Raw genomic sequence first — 21204 nt, forward strand, 5'->3', positions numbered from 1 at the left:
CTTAAGCACAGGGCTTCAATTCATATAAGCTCCATTTGCTCACCTCTGCAATTAAATTCATAACACCTAAGAGGAGGCTATCTGCTGACATAAGTATCTCACAGCCCTGAGAACCCCATGTAGGCCTGCTATGAGTCAGAAATAGCTTGAGCGCAGTGAGCAAGGTTTTGGTTTGGTAACCACCAGGTACCATCGAGTCAGTCCTGACTCACAGCAAACCCAGTAGAACTGTGCGCCATAGAATTTTCAATAGCTGAAATTCTTTTCAACGGATGCCTATTGGAAATCCTTGTACGGGGCAAAAGGTTATCGTGCTCACCTGATGATCAAAAGGTTGTAGGTTCAAGTCCATGCAGAGGTGCTGTAGAAGAAAAACCTGGCAATCCACTTCTGAAAAAAAAAAAAACGAAAGAAAGAAATTAGTCATTCAAACCCCTATGGGGCACCGCTATATTAGGACTTCCCTGAGTTGGAACTGAATTGACAGTAACATTCGATCACCCTTGCATGTTTGCATAGCTGTCTCACTCTGATAGATTGCAAATAGCAGGTAGTTTGAGAAGAATATCACCCAATGGCCTGATGCTGTGTCCATAGCCTCACTAAGATTATTTTGTTAAATTCTTACAATAACTCCCTGGACCATGTACAATTATTAAGAGGAATAGAAACTAACATTTTCTAATATTGGACTACCCAATAGGCAAGATAACCGAGTACTTACTTGTTTTCGCTTAACTAATCTGTACTGAACAATTTCACATTTTACTACCATATCAAAGAATCTGTTTCTAGGTATGACAGGCACCTCTCCCTCGCCTCCCTGCAGAACTTTCCTGCAGATCTAAGCCCCTTTGACAATCCATGACAGGGATAAAGTACTCAGAGAGCAAAGTCACTGTTGATGTTGCCATTAGGTGGGCACTGTGAGTCCAGTCTGACGCATAGCGGCCTTCTCTACAACAGAAAGAAACGCCGCCAGGCTCTGCACCATCATCAGATTGTTCTGATGGTTGAGCCTATTGTCTGAACCACTATGTCAATCCATTGTGTAGAATGCCTTCCCCTTTTTGCTGTCCCTCTTCTTTACCAAGACTGATGTCCTTCTCCAGGGACTGTTTTCTCCTGACGACATGTCCAAAACACTCAAGACAAACTCTCACCATCCTTGCCTCTGAAGAGCATTCTGGTTGTGCATCTTCCAAGACAGGTTTGTTTGTTATTTGGGCAGGGGATGGGCATGATGCTTTCAATATTCTTCACCAGCACTGTAATTCAAAGACATCAGTTCTTCTTTGATCTTCTTTATTCAATGTCCAACTTTCACATGCATATGAGGTGACTGGTAAATAAGCATAACGAAGCCTATGCTTATGTAACTTTTTGGGGGGCTCTCTGCCTCTGTTTAGCACCATTAAGGAGTGTGTCTGAGTTCAGAAGCTAGTTAAAGCCAGGGTTCTAGGCCAGGTATTATGTTTTTAAAGCATGTGCTCTCGGCATGTGATGCTTATACTGGTTTGTGTTATCCAGTCCATTCTGACTCATAACAGACCTATATCAACCCTTTAGGACATAGCAGAACTGCTGCAAAGGATTTCCTAGGCTGTAATCTTAAACAGGAGTAAATCACCAAGTCTTTAGTCATACTGATGGATTTTAGTCACATAGTTTTCAGTTACAGTCATTGAGATACCCCCAACCCCAAACTAAACCAGTGCTGTGAATCTTGATTTCCCATGACCCTACAGGACAAGGTAGAACTCTCATGTGTTCTGAGTTTCCAAGACTATAAATCTTTTCTTTTTTGAAAAAAAAAAAAAACAACTTTAATTTGGGGACTCTTACATCTCTTATCACAATCCATACATTCCTCCAGTATGTCAAGCACATTCGCACATATATTGCCATCATCATTTTCAAAGCATTCTTTTCTCACTCGAGCCCCTGATATCAGCTCCCCATTTCTTCCCTTCCCCACCCATCCTCCCTCACGAGCCCTTGATAAGTTATAGACCATTTTTTCCATATCTTCGATCATCATCTGTTGCCCTTCACCCACCTTTGCACTATTGGTCCCCCTGGGAGGGGGTTATAGATTGATCCTTGCGATTGGTCTTGTCTTTCTCTCCCCATCCTCCCCCAATCCTCCTGCTATCCCCACTGTCCCCATTGGCTCTGAGAGGCCCATCTATCCTGAATTCCCTGTGCTGCAGGCTCTCATCTGTAGCAGTGTGCATGCTCTAGTCCAATCTGATTTGTAAGGTAGAAGTGAGGTCATGATAATGGGGTGAAGGAAGCACCAAAGAACTAGAGGTAAGTTCTGTGTCTCGTTGGTGCTATACTGTACCCTGACTGGCTCATCTCTTCCCCACTACCCCTCTGTGAGGGGATGTCCAATTGTCTACAGATAGGCATTGAGTCTCCACTCCACCCCCCTCTGCCCCCCCCATTCACCTTGGGGGTGGTTTTATTCTGGGACTTCGATGCCTGATACCTGATCCCATCGACACCTCATGATCACACAGGCTGGTGTGCTTCTTCCATGTGGGCTTTGCTGCTTCTGAGATAGATGGCCACTTGTTTATCTTCAAGACTTTAAGACCCCAAACAGTATATCTTTTGATAGATGGACACCATCAGCTTTATTTACCACATTTGCTTATGCACCCATTTTGTCTTCAGTGATCATGTTGGAAGGTGAGCATCAAAGAATGCTAGATTGTTGGAATAAAGTACTGTAAATCTTTATGGAAGCAGACTGCCACATCTTCCCCCTATGGACCTGTTGATGAGTTAGAACTGCCAACCTTTCAGTTAGCAGCCATGCACTTAGTGACTGAGCCACCACGCTCCTATCGTGCCAGGATAAAACAAAAGCCACTGTCATCAAGCCGATTCTGAGTCATCGTGAACCTACACATGGCTTGCAAGGCTGTAATTCTGTATGGGAGCAGGCTGTTCTTTCTCTGAGGCTCTGGTGGATTAGAATGTCTCATTCTGGGGGTTTACAGTCCAAAGATGACACAGCCCAACTAAAAAAACAAACAAAACTTTTTCCCCCTGATCTGTCAGCTTTTATGCCCATTTCTGGGGTTATTAAGGGTACTGATTCACAAAAGTAGACTGGAGAGAGCACATCAGTGCTAGTTTCATAGATAAGGTTTTTCACTATATTTTAGCTACTAAGTTATACTGATTTATTCATTGATCATCCTAGTTTAAATATGCAAATAAGTCAGACTCACAAATTATAGAAAAAGGCAAAAAAGGTAAACAATATTTGAAAAAGAATTATTAAGGGACTTCTGAGGGATGTTAGATATGGACCCATGGTGGCTAGTTGCTTATCCATTTAACTGTCAATCAAAGGTCAGTGGTCTGAACTCGTCAGTCACTCTGCAGCCTTTAAAAGTTTTAAAGGTTTGAAAGTCCAAGGGGAAAAGGTGTGTGTGAGAGTTGTATCCTCTCACTGTACTTATTTGATCTGTATGCTGAGCATATAATCAGGGAAACTGCCTTATATGAAGAAGAATGTGACATCAGGATTATTAACAGCCTGTAGTATGCAGATGGCACAACCTTCCTTGCTGAAAGGAAAGACTTAAACCACTTGCTGATGAATATGAAGGATTGTAGCCTTCAGTACGGATTTCACATCAACGTAAAAAGGACCAAAATTCTCACAACTGGACTAATAAGTAGCATCAGGATGAAAAGAAAAAAGATCACTGCTCAGGGAAGCAGCAGCTAAGAGATCAAATGACATATTCTACTAGGTAAATCTGCAGACTAAGATGCTCCTGGGCCCAAGCCTTGGTGTTTACAATCAGCTCATATGCATGTGGAAGTTTGACAAGGAATAAAAAAAACCCAAAAGAATCATCAATACATTTGAATTATGATGTTGGTGAAGAATATGGAAAGTGCTATGGATTCCTAAAAGAGCAAACAAAGATGTATGGGAAAAGGACAATAAGAATGCTCCTTTGAGGCAAGGGTTGTAAGACAGTCTCAAGTGCTTTGGACATGTTAACAGGAAAGACCAGTCACTAGAGACAGGCATCGTACTTGATAAAATGGAGGGCAGTGAGAAAAGAGGAACACCTCTCAGAAGATGGAGTGACACAGTGGCTAAATCTAACAACAATTTATTTAAAATAAAATTTAAGCAAACTAAGTAAAAACCCTAAAGAAAAATCCTTCAGCCAACTTGTAAAGGTTGTGATTTCAATAAATTATTTATTAAAATGTTTGTAATATATGTGTGTTTCTGCTCAATTGTATAGTAACCCTAATTCTATGATAATTTATTCTTAATATTTTAACATTTGCTGCTTGATGGCTAGAGTAAAAGATTAATTAAAAGTTCAATGCATATACTAATGCTTTTGTTGCATAAAATCATGCTACCATGGCCAATAACACTTTCAAACATAAAATATATTACGTAGAGATAAAATTCTCTCAGAGGAATAGAAAGGAAATATGAGTTCAAAGAGAAAAAAAATGAGTGATTTAAATGTTATCTTTTAAAGAAGAAGGTGTCTGTGTGTTTTTAAATAGGAGAAGGTAGAGATAAAATCAGTACTTAAGTTCCATTTTAAAGGGTGATGTAACATTTTTATTCAGTAGCTCAATATTTATAATATTTAATTCAAAATTTAATAGGAACAATAAGATGAAAATCCCTTCTTTCAACTATTCTATTTATTTACACTTAAAATATATAAAGGGACACTACATTTTCCAAAATTCTTTAAAGGAGTCATGTGATCAGATTTTGAAGACCATTTTCGGTGTAAAGGGGATGAAGAAGCAAGTCTCAGATCCTTCGACTGGCAGAGAAAAACAGAACCCCTGCTGCCCGTCAAGTCAGTTCTGACTCATATTGATCCTACAGGACAGAATAGGACCGTTCCACGGTGTTTCTGGGCTGTGGAAGTTTATAAAAGCATATTGTATCATCGTTTTCTTGCAGAGCAGTTGGTGGGTTTGAACTGCCAACATTTTGGTTAGTGGCCCAACACTTAACCCACTGCACAACTGCAGATCCAGGCAGGTCCATAGTATATAAAGATGGCATGGTAAGTGGATGAGTGATGAATCCTACTGTAAATTACAAAGCACTCTACAAATGTTAGCGTTGGTGACTAATTCATCACAAGGAAACTCTTGTTTTTGTTCAGGATGAGATATAGGTAGGCTCTAGCCCTGTGCATGAGGTTCATAATTTCCATAAATGTTCACTCTGACTTCAGACTGTTTTGTCAGTGGACAAACTGAATATCAAATGTTGACCTAACAATTACACTCATATGTGTAGCTGGTAAGAATGCAAATCCCTGAGATGTTCAATCTGGCAGAAGCTATCAAAATTTCCAATGCATTTACCTTTTTATACGACCATAGAAAGTACTAAAATTTCCCCCATAGATACACTCTGCACTTGTACAGAAATAATATACTTTATGATATATTGGGTGAAGATTGGAAGCTGCCAAATAGGGATTGGCCAAATACATATGGTATATCTATGCTATGGAATACTATACTACTATTAAAAACAAGGGAAGTTCCATAAACTGACAGAACATAGGTTCCCACACTTATTTGGATTACCAGCCCCTTTTCAAAAATAATTACTCAACGCTCCCCCGACAATTAAAATATTTTGTACTATAGTCTGTTACTCAAGATAAAGTGTCTCAAACGCTCACTGCCTGTGAGTTAATGAGGACTAATAGCAACTCTATATGACAGGGCAGAATTGTCCCCTGTGAGTTTCCAATATTGTAACACATGACTGGAGCAGTGGCTGGTAGTTTCGAACTACTGGCCTTGTAGTTAGCAGCTAACACACAATCACCATGCCGCCTGTGGATAAAGTGCAGATGTCTGCTTTCACAGCACCACTGGAATGCTCCAGTGCCCTCCAGAGGGCAGTATCCCCCACTTTGGAAAGCACTGTGAAAGAGCTCTCTGGATACGCTCTCGAGTGGGAAACAAACACAAGCAAAGTGCCGAACAATGTTTACATTATGCTAACTCCTCGCCAAGGAAACAAGAATACACATATTTGTTTGGATTAACGTGAAGAAAACACTGAAGGGGTAAAACTAGAGGATTAAAGTTTTAGAGTACATTTCAAAAATGCGTTTTTTGGTTATGAACTATATCGATATACTATATGTTACCGGATCAATAAAAATAGTCCTGCACTGCTCACCCCCACGCCGCAAGAATTGTTTTCACCAAGCAGAGCAGTGCTGCATCTACAAGGGGGCTTCAAAAAGTTCGTGGAAAAAGTATACGATCTTTCATTGCACTGCTCTACACACTTTTTAAAGCCCACTTGTGCATTTTAATTAGCCGACCTTATCGAAGAATCCCTGATAGCAACGTGGTTTGAACCCCCCCCCCCCCCAATTCTCCTCGGAGTAGCAATGTGGCAGTCGGCTTCCATAAAGATTGACAGCCTTGGAAACCCTGTGGACAGTTCTACTCCATTTGATAGAGCCACTTTGAGTAGAAATGGACCGGAGAGCACTAAATTTAGTCTGGTTTATGTTTGTTTTGTTTTCTGAATCAGGACCCAATCTTGAAGTCCCTGGACAAGTTTTCTCTGTTTGATTGTGAATGCTTATTTTATTGATTATGTTGCAGGATCAGTAATTGCTAAATTGGAACTCTATGGAATGCATGCATAAACCCCAAAGCAGCTTAATTTATTTAATGGTTTCAAGCAATTTTCAAAAAAAGTTACTTAGGGTTTTTGGTTGTTTTGGTTTTTTTCCTTTTTTGGCTAGCTCCCTATATTTCTCCTTTTCTTCTCATTCCAACCGTCCATTGAATCTGATACATTTTGCTGATCATACTTGAATGTAGAACAAAATTATTTTAATGGCCCATTGAGTGCCCACTTGTAATGATGTTTTCAGTCATTAAAATGTACACTAGGGAGGGCCCTGACAGCAGCACTAGCTAATTACAGCCGGACTGAAACTGGGATGCAGCGTGGAAGGTGGAGTCTCTCACACAAGTGGGCAGCTTTTCAACATGTTGACCACAAGGAAGCCTCTGCTCCCTTGATACCCCCCGCCCCCTCCCGCCCCCCCCCCCCCCCCCCCGTTCTCGGCAAGAACATCAGCCCCCTCTGGCTTCATTTCTTTCCCCACGGAGCCTAGACCCTAGGGTGCATTATTTCACCCTCACTCTTGTCAGCACCTTCAATTTCCTCAACCTTTTGCCTTCTGCCATCTACCCCCTGCCAGCCTCTAACTCCACAGTCCACTCGCAATTCATCTTCCCTATGCCTACACCGAGACAGCCAAGCGCAGCTTGAGAGAATCACACAACCCTGCCGATTCGAGCTACCTCAGGCTTACGCTTTCTGATCTCAGCTGCATTTCACACACCATTTCTCAACCTGTCCTGAGTCAGCTCGCACTCACGTGCCCCTCAAGGGTGACACTGAACCCCAACCTCCTTTCCTTACCCCTTCACCTCTGGCAGATGACCGAGGTCTCTATATGGAGAGAACGTAAGTTTAAGGAAACAAACCTTTAGCCTAAGTTTTAATGGAACAAACAAAAAGCTCATCAGAGAAGTGATAGATAGATAGATGATAGATAGATAGATAGATGATAGATAGATAGATAGATAGATAGATAGATAGATAGATAGATAGATAGATAGATAGATGGATGCCCTCTTCCCGGGTGAGACAAGAAATGGCTATGGGCTTCGTGGTGATAGGACTCCCTGGAAGGAGATAGGATGCAGGGCCAGGGGCACCACCAACTGCAGGGCTGATAATTTCTCCAAAAAGAAGTTCTCCTGCTCCCAAATGAAAAAGGGGTAAATCAGTCAAGCTAGCACATCCAGAGCATGGTGGTTAGTCCCACTTCTGACTTCCGTTTAACCTAAAATTAGTCGTATTTTAATGGCTTAGGACTTGGTGCATACAAACATGATTGGTATAGCTGGACAGACATGCTCATCATGAAAAAACATTCCTGAAGCCTGGTTGGGGCCAAACAGTGCACTTTGCTTTGTAGCAGCCAGTTGAGATGAAGCATGCCGTTATAACATCACTGGACACCATGTTGAATTATTCCCCCTATCGGTGTGAAGAACTGTGCTACATTCAGGCTTGCCCATTGAACTCGGTAAACACATATATTTTTCCCTCCTGCCTCTTGTCTGGCAGGATATCATGCTTATTGATCTTCTGTGTAATGAAGTTTAAATGCTTGTTTGGAAAACTTTATACAGCAGTTTAGAAGGTTTCATAGAAGGAGTGCATTTGTCTGAAGAGCATACATTGGATAGGAAAGAATTTACTTCTTTTGCTTCTCCAAATCTTTCCACCTTATTTAGCTTAGGATCTTTGCAGCTTGGATCATGGATTCTGGGCTTGCTATTGTGTAGTATATACTGGTCCAGATGACAAACCAGTGAACTATGTCAAAAGTATTCCAATATTACATTTGACAGTAAGTTTTTTACTTTTCCCATAGCTTGTTTCCCCGTAAAAAAGGTTGAAAGTACAATTTTTAAAAACATTTTATTAGGGGCTCATACAACTCTTATACATATACATACATCAATTGTATAAAGCACATCTGTACATTCTTTTCCCTAATCATTTTTTTTCCTCTTTTTTAAAAATATTTTATTAGGGACTCATACAACTCTTATCACAATCCACACATATACATACATCAATTGTATAAAGCACATCCATACATTCCCTGTCCCAATCATTCTCAAAGCATTTGCTCTTCACTTAAGCCCTTTGCATCAGGTCCTCCTTTTTTTTCCCCTCCCTCCCCGCTCCCCCTTCCCTCATGTGCCCTTGGTAATTTATACATTGTTATTTTGTCATATCTTGGATAGGGCAAGAAAGTACAATTTTTAAAGATAAATTAAGAAGTATTTATGGGGAGAAAGCCCCCTCCCCCCTGAAGACTGACAGGATAAAGAAAAGACTGCACACCAAAGAACAAGGGAAAACTACAAAGGAAAAGTGGGACAGAGAGTGAGACCTTTCTTAATTAAAAACTGAGAATTCAGGGGGTCCGACAACTTGGATGAAAAAAATTACATTAGAATTTTTACCATTCTTTAATTGAATTTGCATGTTTACTTCCTTTGGACTTCAGACTACATTAGGGCACAATAGTGCAGATTGTCCAGGGGTTATGCATATCCACCATACTGGGGAGCTCCTACTTGTCCTTTCATGTTATGTAAATTTGCCCTTATTCTGAATTGACTTGGACCAACTCTTCAAACAGGCAAAATTCAAACGCACTGCCACCAAGTCAATTCTGACTCATAGCCACCCTAGAGTGTCCCAAGTTCGAAATCTTTACAGGAGCTGAAAGTTTCATCTTTCTTTCATGGAGTACCCTCTGGGCATTTATTGGCAGTCCTGAAAGAGTTTTGTAGCATTGGTCAAGTGCAGGCAGAGGCTATGCCAAAAGGCTGAGGGCAGCGACAGGTCTGCCTGTGGGTATGGCAGAAAAGAAGCTGTCCTGACTGAGCATTTTTCATCTGAATCATAACCTGTTACCTTCCCTAATAAACTTCATAATTATGAACATTGTGAATTCTGTGTGGCCATTGCAGTGAAATCTAAGCCACAGAAGTAAAGTGTTGTGGGGTATCACAATACGGTAAAAAGGGATGGAAGCCAGAGACATATCTGACCACAGCTTCTTTGGACTTGGCTTCAATGAGCTGATGGTGATTTTCCTTCTCCCTTGGGAAGTTAAGAGCCCTGGTGATGCAGTGGTTACAAGTTACACTGTGATCCAGAAGGTCAGCAGTTTGAAACCACCAGCCCCCCTGCAGGAGAAAACCCTGGTTTTCAACTCAAGTAGAGAGTCACAGTCTCAGAAACCCACCGGAGTATTTCTACCCTGTTCTATAGGGTCACTGCGGGTTGGCATCCACTCGATGGCAGTGAGCTCGAGTTGGGGCTTGGTTCGTGAAGTTAGAAAGTCGGATGCCATACCCACGCCATTTCAATCTTTTCTGCAAGAGGCAGGGGTGGAGGTGGGTGAGTGGACATTTCAAGAAGTGTGTGAAAAAAAATTATCTTTTAATTCCATTTTCCACAAACTTTTTGAAGCTTCCTCTATGGAAAGTATGAAACACATTGCTAGGTCTTAGTTTTAATATGTTAGTGAAGAAGCACAGATATCTCAAGTTAGTAGATTTTTTAAAGTATTTTGATAATCATGTTGCAATAAAATTTACTTTATTTGTAATGCTATGTATTTTATTTTACGTGTCTTAATATATAGCCAGACATTCCTTAGACATAAAGATGGAAAGACTAGGGCTTGCTTCCCCTGGACATACCAACAGGAAAGATCAATCACTGGAAAAGAATATCATGGTTAGTCAGGGGCAGTGAGAAAGTGTGTTAGTCCTAGTTGACTCGAGAAACAAATTCATGAATATTCATATGGTATAAGAAAGAGCTTTATGTAAAAGAGCAATTGTAAACTGAGAAAACATCCCAGCCCAGTCTAGATCAAGTCCATAAGTCTGATATTAGCCCATATGTCTTATACCAGTCTATAAATTCCTCTTCAGACTCACGCAAAACATGAAATGATGCTGAATGTAGGAAGATCACATGGCAGTGGGTGGAAAATCTTGTGGATCCAGTGGCAGAGAAAGCATCTCAGCACCTGACAGGGGTCTCCACGTGGCTTCTCCAACTCCAGGGCTCTAGTGTAGCTCCATGTGTCTTGTCAGAAGGAAAACAAACCAGAGAGTGTGTGTGTATATGGTCTTTGGTGAGCTATTTATCTCTGTGGTGCCTCTAAATGAGGTCATCAAGCTGTGACCTGATTGACAGGCTAGACTCCACCCCTTCATAAGATGACACCAGATTATGTAACTGCCACAAATAGGCAGTGAAGGAAACCCTCAATGAAATGCATTGACAAAGTAGCCACAGCGAGGGACTCTAACATACCAATGACCATAAAGATGGCTGAGGACTAGACAGTGGTTCATTCTGTTATATAAAAGGGTATAGCCATGGCAATTGTATGTAATGTTATATTCAGTGGTAGTTACACCAACACAAACTAACATGCGTGGATTAGATTCATATAGGATGTCACAAAAGGACCACACTCAATAGTGAAAGCTCCTCCTTAACCTTCTCTTTCCTCACACGGTACCAAAAAAAGGTCTGCATTAATATTTATATCCTCCCTCCCTTTCTCAGAAGGAAGTGACCCCTTACGTAGTTAAGCAAATTGTGCTTCCGACTTCCACATTCTCTTTTGAAATTGTTCACCATCAATCTGTGCTATTCTAATTATTAAACTATTGTGACCTTTCAGGTGTCCCTCGGCAGCATTAAGGGAGTAGATTGGCAGGTCTTTTGGCCATCGCAGTCTAGAAGCTTGGCTAAAATCTGTTCAGCGTGATAGCACCTACAGCCTGCTTTCCCAGATGGGCGATGACTCCCTAGGAGGTTCGTTGGATAGGAATCCAACCCCGTAACTTCTGCATAGCAGTTTGCATTCTACCACAAAGCTTCCAGTACCTCGCTGTGAGTTATTGTTGCTGCTAGGTGCCACTGAGTTAGTTCGGACTCCTAATGACCCTCTGTACAACAGAACAAAACACTGCCCGACCTGCACCACCCTCACAATGGTTCCTGTGCCTGAGCCCATTGTTGCAGCCACTGTGTCACTCCATCTCCTTGAGGGCCTTCCCTTTATAGCTGCCCTTGTATTTGACCATGTATGATTCCCTTCTCTAAGGATTGGTCTCTCCTGGTCACGTGCCTAAAACATGTAAAACGAAGTCTTACCATTCTTGCCATTCAGGAGCGCCTGGGCGGTGCTTCTTTCCATTGCCCATCAATTAGTCCCTGTTCATTTTTTCTTATTATTAAAAATATACACGTGTACCTAGTTTGTATTTCCTTACTTCAGCACAACACTCACTCTAGTTACCATCCTGTCATTCTCTTTTCCTTCGCGGAAGCTTTCTGAACTCATCCCATTTACGTCTTGGGTCCGATCATTCTTGGTCAGAAGGGACTGTCCTGTGCATTGTAGAAGGGTTAGCAGCATCCTTGGTGTGTACCCATTAGATTCTAGTAGCACTCTCTAGTCATAAAATAAACAAAGTCTCCTTATTATGCAAAATCTTTCCTGGCAGGCATAATCATTCCGAGTTCTCAAACACTCCCCCTCGAACCCACATTCACTGTCATCAAGTCAATTCTGATGCATAGCAGCCCTACAAGGCAGAGTGGAGCTGCCCCATTGGCTCCTGGTTTCATTTACTCACCTTGAGGTTACCAACCCAACTTGTAACCCACGACACTGCCTGGGCGTCAAACACTGGTTTCCATTTCCCACTCTGTGCCTCTTTTCTTGCTTCACTGTACTTCAGTTTCCTACCTCTACCATTTCCTGAAAATCATAATGTCTTTGTTCCCTTTTAAAAATCCAATGCCCTCATCAACTATACTCTCTCTACTTGGTCCTTTTCTTAAGAGACTTATTCATGCAATGTGAGCACACAGATCACCTTCCTCATAGCCATTTCTCTCTTCTTAAGCCTTTCAGAATGATTCTACCTCAGTTTCTATGACTGGCCTCCCTTTCCTTAGGAGAGCTGAAAGGCTGCTTTTTGTTTGTTTTGATGGGGTGGTGGGGGGCTCCTACTCTTTACAATCTGAGCAATCTCATCATCTCTTATAGCTTTCAAATCAGTAGAAAAATGGTTGCTGTCCAGTCAATTCTGACCTGTGACAATCCCATACACATCAGAGTAGAACTGTGCTCCACAGAGATCTCAGTGCTGGGTTTCTTCAGAAGCAGATCACCAGGCCTTTCTCCTCAGGCACTTCTGGGGAGAGTCAAACCACCACCCTTTGGTCAGCAGCAGAGTGCTCATTCTTTCTTTATATCAGCTACGTCAAGACCTGCAGCAAACAGCAAAAGCTTCGCGATCCATTAGGAAGTTCAGCTCCTGGAGCACGTGCTTTAATTAAAAACCACACTATGCAGTCTCTCTACTTTAAAGTAGAAAACATAGCCATGTGTCTACATGCAATATATTTTACATGCCTGAATTTTCTATAATGCACATTATCTAAAATTGAAAAGTGATAGTATTTTTAGTAATGGGACATTAATATGAATGTACAATTCTATTTTCTAAATAAAATAGGAGCTTATAAAGCTCTTTAAGCACTAGTATTATATGCTATTATTTCAACTGGGTTTTCCCTGGCCATTTAAATTGGCCAATTAAATTATTAAAGGACCATGAACTCCTCTTGAGGAAACTAAACAAAACAAAAACACTCATTACAGAAGGGTCAGATTTTCTCCTGATATGGAAAGTATTCTGTCTCATGGTAAATGTGTGTGTGTATATGTTCAGAATACTCATTAAGTGACTAAAGTTACCATGCGTCATGCCGTAGTTTCATAATGCAGAATAAAGCTTAGGGACAATCTAGTCTCTTCATTTTAGAGATATTTGAAAGCAGTAAGTGCTACTGCTACTTATGAAGTGCCTACTGTGTGCTCATTGTGCACATAATACTGCTAATTTATGGTACAAACTTTCTAAATGACTTGCTCACTCCCAGCAGGCTGTTTTCCAGTTTCAAGATTGGTGTTTGTGGTAACAAAAAGTTAAAGACAATCTAAATGTCTCTTACCCGTGGAATGGGTAAGTGAGATAAAGTAAATATATACAGTCAGAAGTTGAATAGTATAAACAGGGGAGTGTGTTAGTCTGGGTAGATTAGACAAGCAAATCCAGAGACATTCATATATGTATAAGAGAGAACTTATATCAAAGAGCAATTGTATATTAAGAAAACATCCCAGTCCAGTCCAAATCAAGTCCATAAGTCCGACATGACACCATAAGTCTGATACCAGTCTATAAATTCCTCTTCAGACTCACACAACACATGCAATGATTCTGAGTGCAGGAAGATCACAGACTAGTGGGTGGAGGGTCTTGTGGATCCAGTGGCAGTGGAAGTATCTCAGCACTGGCATGGTTCTTCACATGGTCCTTCGGCAACAAGGCTGTAATGTTGCTCCTTGTGTCTTATCAGCAAGAAAATGAAGCAGAGAGTGTCTATGTGGGTCAGGCCTCCAGTGAGCTATTTATTTCCATTGAGCCTCCAAATGAGGTCATCAAGTTATGACCTGATTGACATGCTAGACTCCACCCCTTCACAAGTTGACAGGAGATTATGTAACTGCCACAAATAGGCAGACCCTGAAGTTAAACCCCCAACTATTAGGGACATCAATGAGGGACTAGGGACCAACTTGAGAACTTTGGTACAGGTAATACATAGGCTATCAGTAATAGGGAAGGACACAAACACAGAGGAGGCACAAATAGACAAATGGGATATACTGAAGATGAAACAGCTGTGTACATCGAGAGAATTCACCAAGAGAGTCATAAGAGAGTCCACAGACTGGGAAAACATCTTAAGCAATGACACATTTTATTACTAAAATCTACAATACTCTGCTAGCTTCCAAAAAGAAAAAAACTAATTGCCTACTGAGGAAGTGGACAAAGGACCTGAACAGAAGTTTCACAGGGGCAGAAATCCGAATGGCCAATAAATATATGAGGAAAAGTTCCTGATCTTTAGCCATAAGAGAAATGCAAATTAAAACAACTATGAGATACCACCTAAAACCCTCAAAAATAGCCCAAGTCAAAAAATCAGAAAGCAACAAGTGTTGAAGTGGCTGTGGGGAGACAGGAACTCTCATCCACTGCTGTTGGGCCTGTAAGTATGTACAGCCACTATGAAAATCAATCTGGCGATATCTAAAACAGATGGATATAGAGTTACCATATGACCCAGCAATCCCCCTACTAGGCATATACCCAGAAGAGGCAAGAAACAAACCAAGGCCAGACATCTGTGCTCCAGTGTTCATTGTGGTCCAGTTCACAATTTCAAGGAGTTGGAAACAACCCAAATTTCCATCAACTGATGAGTGAATTAAAAAACTGTGGTATATACATACAATGGAGTACTACGCATCACTAAAAAGCAGTGATGAACGTATGAAGCACATAGCTGCATGGGAAGAACTGGAATAAATCATGCTAAGTGAAATAAGCCAAGCACAAAAGGACAAGCACAACATAAGTCTGCTGAGGTAAGCTTTTTTAAAAGTATTTATTTACTTATTTATTCATTTATTTTTTAACATTTTTAGGGGCTCATACAACTCTTATCACAATCCATACATATACATACATCAATTGTATAAAGCACTTCTGTACATTCTTTGCCCTAATCATTTTCAAAGCATTTGCTCTCCTCTTAAGCCCTTTGCATCAGGTCCTCTTTTTTTTCCCCTCCCTCCCCGCTCCTCCCTCCCTCATGAGCCCTTGATAATTTACTATTTTGTCATATCTTGCCCTATCTGGAGTCTCCCTTCATCCCCTTCTCTGTTGTCCATCCCCCAGGGAGGAGGTCACATGTAGATCCTTGTAATCAGTTCCCCCTTTTCAAGCCACTCACCCTCTACTCTCCCAGTATCACCCCTCACCCCCTGGTTCTGAAGGTATCATCCACCCTGGATTCCCTGTGCCTCCAGCTCCCATCTGCACCAGTGTACAATCTCTGCTCTATCCAGACTTGCAAGGTAGAATTCGGATCATGGTAGTTGTGGGGAGGAAGCATCCAGGATCTGGGGGAAAGCTGTATTCTTCATCAGTGCTACATCGCACCCTGACTTACTTATCTCCTCCCCTACACCCCTCTGTGAGGGGTTCTCCAGTGGCCGACAAATGGACTTTGGGTCTCCACTCTGCACTTCCTCCTTCATTCACTATGGTAAGACTTTTTTTTTTTGATGATGCCTGATACCTGATCCCTTTGGCACCTCGTGATGGCACAGCCTGGTGTTCTTCTTCCATGTGGGCTTTGTTGCTTCTGAGCTAGATGGCCGCTTGTTTATCTTCAAGCCTTTAAGACCCCAGACACTATCTCTTTTGATAGCCGGATGGTGCCCGGCTGTCAAAAGAGGTAAGCTTTAAAAAAAAAAATTGCAAAAGGGGCATAAGGAAAATGCTACTGTTTACAAACATTCCTGGGGTGAGGACCAGGAATGATAGCAGGAGCCAGACCAAATCCAGGGATACATATGGTAGCTAACTAAAAAAGGGGGTGGGGAGAAAGAAAATTAAAAAATTTTAATGGGCAGTGGGGGCACAGGGCAAGGGGAGGATATCGTTTATATCCCCATAGGGAAAGAGGGACCAGACTTCAACCCAGTGCTCCAAGATATGAATGCAACATACCAGCATGGAATAAGGAACCAGTGGAGGGGTCTGAGGGGCCATTCCTAATCCCACCTATGTGGACACCTGCCCCTCCCCACAGTAGAATTCATTTCGGAGGACAGCACTGAATCTGCAGCTCTGGGAGAGGGACATGTCTGATCAGAGCACACAGGAGCAAACGAAGGGGGATAAAAAGGAAGTGGAGTACATCCTGGCCCACCAAGCCTTGACAACAATATTCCCGCTCAGAGCAGTCAATCCACAGAGAAGACAATATGGCTGGCCCCACTATGATATAGGACATCCCTCACTGACCCATAGCCCTACAGGGAACAACACTGGAGACAGTGTAGGAATTGCATCCGGTCTGATCCCACCACACCAAGGCAAAACACTAAGGGCGTCGAATAGAACAGCAAGGGAAACAGAGCAACGAAGTCCCTAGGGAATACGAAAAATAGACTTTGGGGCCAGGGCTTAGCACTCCAACAGACTCCACTGTAAACACTCCTAAAAGCCAGCAAACCTTAAACTACAAACTTTTCTTTCTTGTGCTTTGCTTTGTTTTTTTGTCATTGGTTTGTTATTATTTTGTTTTATTTTGTTGCTTGGTTTTGCTCTGTCTTGTTTTTGTGCATGTTATTATCTCTGCAGGTCTGTCTAAATAAGATAGGCTAGGTGAATAATCTGGAGGAGAGAACACTAGAACTGACAGTTCCAGGGGGGAATGGGGGCAGGGGAGGTGGGGGAAAAGGATGTGGTGTTAACAAACACAGGGATAAGGGAACAACATGTGATCCAAATCGGTGGTGAGGAGTGTGTAGGAGGCCTGGTAGGGCGTGATCAAGGGTAATGTAACTGAGAGGAATTATTGAAACCCAAATGATGGCTGAACATGATAGTGGGACAAAAGGAAAGTCAAAGTAAATAGAGGAAAGAGCTAGGAGGCAAAGGCATTTATAGAGGTCTAACTACATACATGTACATATGTAAATATATTTGTATATGAGGATGTGGAAATAGATCTATGTGCATATTGAGACGTTGACACTGAGAAACTAAACGGAGACAGGATTGAGACAAAGAATGTGAGGTTAGGAGCAGCTTTATTAGGGCAGGGAAAGAGCTCCCAGGGGGGAAGGAAGAGCAGAGAGAGGACAGGAGCATCTTGAGCTCCTGGGTGGTTCTGAGACCCAACAAGTTAGGTCAGGGAAATCGCAGCTTGCCAGTAAGGTGATGGGAGATATGTAGAGTTTGAGCTAGGGAGGTATACCTTGACAATAAGAAGGGAGATGTTTTGCTTGCTGCTGCAGGACCTTGGTTCAGGATGTGATCCATGGGAAGTGCCTTTGTTGCTTGCCAACCTACTCCCTGGAGTGCTGGGACAGGGGCTGCACTTGGCCTGGAGAGATAAGTTCCTTGGAATGTTGGGGCAGAAGATGCAGACTTTAATAGATCAGTTATCCTCCCGAGAGGCTGGAAATGGGGCCCTTGAAGTTATATCTCCTTGAGAAGCTGGAGAGGAGATGGAACTGCCTAGTCCTGACCGGCCTAAACCCATATATGTATAGGTTTATGATTAAGGTAGCAGACGGACATTGGACCTCCACTCAAGTACTCCCTCAATGCAAGAATACTTGGTTCTATTAAATTGGCATTCCATGATGCTCACCTTCCCAACACAATCACCGAAGACAAAGAGGGTGCATAAGCAATTGTGAAGAAAGCTGATGGTGCCCAGTTATCAAAAGTGATAATGTCTAGGGTCTTAAAGGCTTGAAGGCAAACAAGTGGCTATCTAGCTCAGAAGCAACAAAGCCCACGTGGAAGAAGCACACCAGCCTATGTGATCATGAGGTGAGAAGGGATCAGGTATCAGGTATCATCAGAACAAAAAATCATGTCATTAAGAATGAGGCAGAGTGGAGACCCAAAGCCCATCTGTAGACAATTGGACATCCCCTTACAGAGAAGGGTTGCAGGGAGGAGACCAGTTAGTCAGGGTGCGGTATAGCAACGATGAAACACATAACTTTCCTCTAGTCCCTAAATGCTTCCTCCGCTACTCCCCCCTCCCCCATCATCATCCCAATTCTACCTTATAAATCTGGCTAGACCAGAGGATGTTCACTGGTACAGATAGGAACTGGAAACAAAGGGAATCCAGGGCGGATTGTCCCTTCAGGAACAGTGGTGAGAGTAGAGATACCTGGAGGGAGGAGGGAAGGTGGGGTAGAAAGGGGGAAGTGATTACGAGGATCTACATATAGCCTTCTCCCTGGGGGATGGGCAATAGAAAGTGGATGAAAGGAGATATCAGACAATGTAAGATATGACAAATAGTAATTTATAAATTATCAAGGGTTCATGAGGGAGGGGGGAGTGGGGAGTGAGGGGGCAAAATGAAGAGCTGCTATCAAGGGCTCAAGTAGAAAGAGAACATTTTGAGAATGATGGGAGCAACGAATGTACAAATGTTCTTTACACAATTGATGCATGTATGGATTGTGACAAGAGTTGCATGAGCCCCTAATAAAATGATTTTTTAAGATGGCTATTTTAAAAAGGTGATCCAACATGTTGGTAATTGATAACTCTGAAGAACTGACCTACCTAGAAAATAAATAAAAGACCAGAAGTTTTATGTGCCAGAGGGTTTTAAGTTAGTGGAAAATTTTACATTATCTTTTACTTCTACTTTTTACACAACATTTTGAAACTCCTTTGTATATAATTTAATTAAAGAAAGCTTTTCAGAAGTAAGACCTGAGACTATATAATGAAAGAACACAACAAGTTCTGGGAAATTATGACAGCAGAATCATTGTATCAAGCAGGTTCAAGTGCAAATAACAGACAATCTAACTCTTTTAACAAGAAATTATTTAAGACACAGAGATTATATGCTTACAAGAAAACTGAAAGGTCTAAGAGAGTTCTAAGAGTCCCCAATAAAATTATCTTTAAATTAAAAAAGGCGGGGGCGGGCTAAAAGAATAGGATCTCGACTGAACTTTTAGGGATAACTTCCTGAATACCACCACAAAATTGGCACTACAACGAGACGGCCATCTGTACCATGATCAGGATGCTGGGGAATCATATACTCTTGCCACACTCCAGTGATGACAAATGAAGTCTTGGCCAGCCACAACCATTGGCTCCATTGTCTCAGATCCTCAGCTACCATTTGTAACTTCCCATCACCCTCACATATAGGTACCAAACACGACAGGATATGGTACTGCTGCCACAATTTATTTTATTATTTTTTTTAATGTCTACTCAGTTGAGTTTATCAGCAGAAACAGAAGGGGCGGCAAAGTCTTTAATTCCCAGAGACTTTTCAAATCACAGAGGGGAACTAGGAAAACAGATGTATACAATCTCTACTAAATAGAAACCTTTCAAAGGTTGTAATGAATTGAATGAGACAATCTGTAATATCTACATAATATCTGTTGTATGCCCTTGAGTTGATGTCAAGTCATAGAAATGCTATCGTTCAGAGTAGAACTCCCTCCTTCGGTTTCCTAAAGCATAAACTTTATGAGGGTGGATTGCCAGATCTTTTCTCCCACAGATGCCATCAAAGCAACACCCTGCCATTGAGGCAATGTTGGCTCAGAGCGACCCCTGTGGGTTTCTGTGACCCTAACTTTTACAGAAGTATTTCTTCTTTGAAGCTACTGGGATTGCTGGCCCTCCAGCTTGCAGAATAGCATTTGGCCATTGTGGCAACCAGGCATTCGTCCCTAGTGCTTAGCTTTGATACATATCCTGGTAAAATTACTGAATACTAAATTTCAAACGTGTGAAATTAAAAAGTTTATTTCAAAATCCAAGAAACAGGTCAAGGCATCAAAAGGAAGAAAAATATCAGGTAACTGAAAGAAAATATTAACAGCTCTCAAAATCAACAAGTCACAATATTAAATTCAAGTATATGTATTGTGCAGCAATGCCAATAAAATCCTTTTGTGTGAACCACGTATTTATGATTAGCTTAACTTTGATTCAAGGGTAATAGGTAAAATAATTTTATACGCAGGAATTTAAGAGCACAAGCCCCTGAGTCATTGCAGAGACTTGTAGAGAAGGAACTGCATCCAATCAACAACCAGTAGAGAGAAGCTCATATACTAAATTTGGAACAAAACAGAGATTAGTGTGGCCCCTGCACAAGGATAACAAAAATTCATGAAGAATTCCATATTTTCTCAAGGGGATTTGGCTTTGTCCATATAAAAAGTCAGAGTACAGTTAAGGGCATGGATCATAAATTGAATGGGAAAGTGATTGATCCTAAAAGGGCTGTTTGAAAATGAAACAACCTCTTTAAAAACCAAAACAAACCCTAGTGGCCTTTCTCCAGACATAGCTGAAGAGAAATAAGGGGAATACTTTTGGTAGTGTGGGTGAGGTTTCATTTAGGGTTTGGCTCACTCTCAGTACAGATGGACGCTGTGAGGAAGCTAGACATTTATGTTTGGATTTGGATTCTGCATCAGGTCATTAATTCATCAGATTGTCCAACAATCCCAGGAGCATCAGCGGACTTCTGACCTTAGCTTCATCTGGCTTTGCATCCAACAGTCCGGGGCCTTCCTGTGTCTCTTCAGCAGCCCCTCAGCTACACCAGTCAGCATAGACCTCCAGCTTACCATCAGCTCCACAGACTTGAACTCGACTGGACTTGCTCCTGCAACTGTGTGAACCATTTCTTAGTATAAATCTCTTTATATATAGTTATATACCCATGCATATGTACTACACACACATGTTGACATATATACATGCATACATACCTGAGGGGGTACCCGCCAACAATGGAAGAAAGCTCCACGCGGCAGAGCTTTCATAGCA

The 21204-nt window shown here is 41.7% G+C and overlaps 1 pseudogene; it reads left to right on the forward strand.

The window, feature by feature from the left end:
• Positions 1-20464: 20464 nt before the first annotated feature.
• Positions 20465-20558, forward strand: LOC142444026 (U6 spliceosomal RNA; annotated as a pseudogene).
• Positions 20559-21204: the final 646 nt, after the last annotated feature.

This window comes from Tenrec ecaudatus, chromosome 3, assembly GCF_050624435.1.
Source record: "Tenrec ecaudatus isolate mTenEca1 chromosome 3, mTenEca1.hap1, whole genome shotgun sequence".
NCBI lineage: Eukaryota > Metazoa > Chordata > Mammalia > Afrosoricida > Tenrecidae > Tenrec > Tenrec ecaudatus.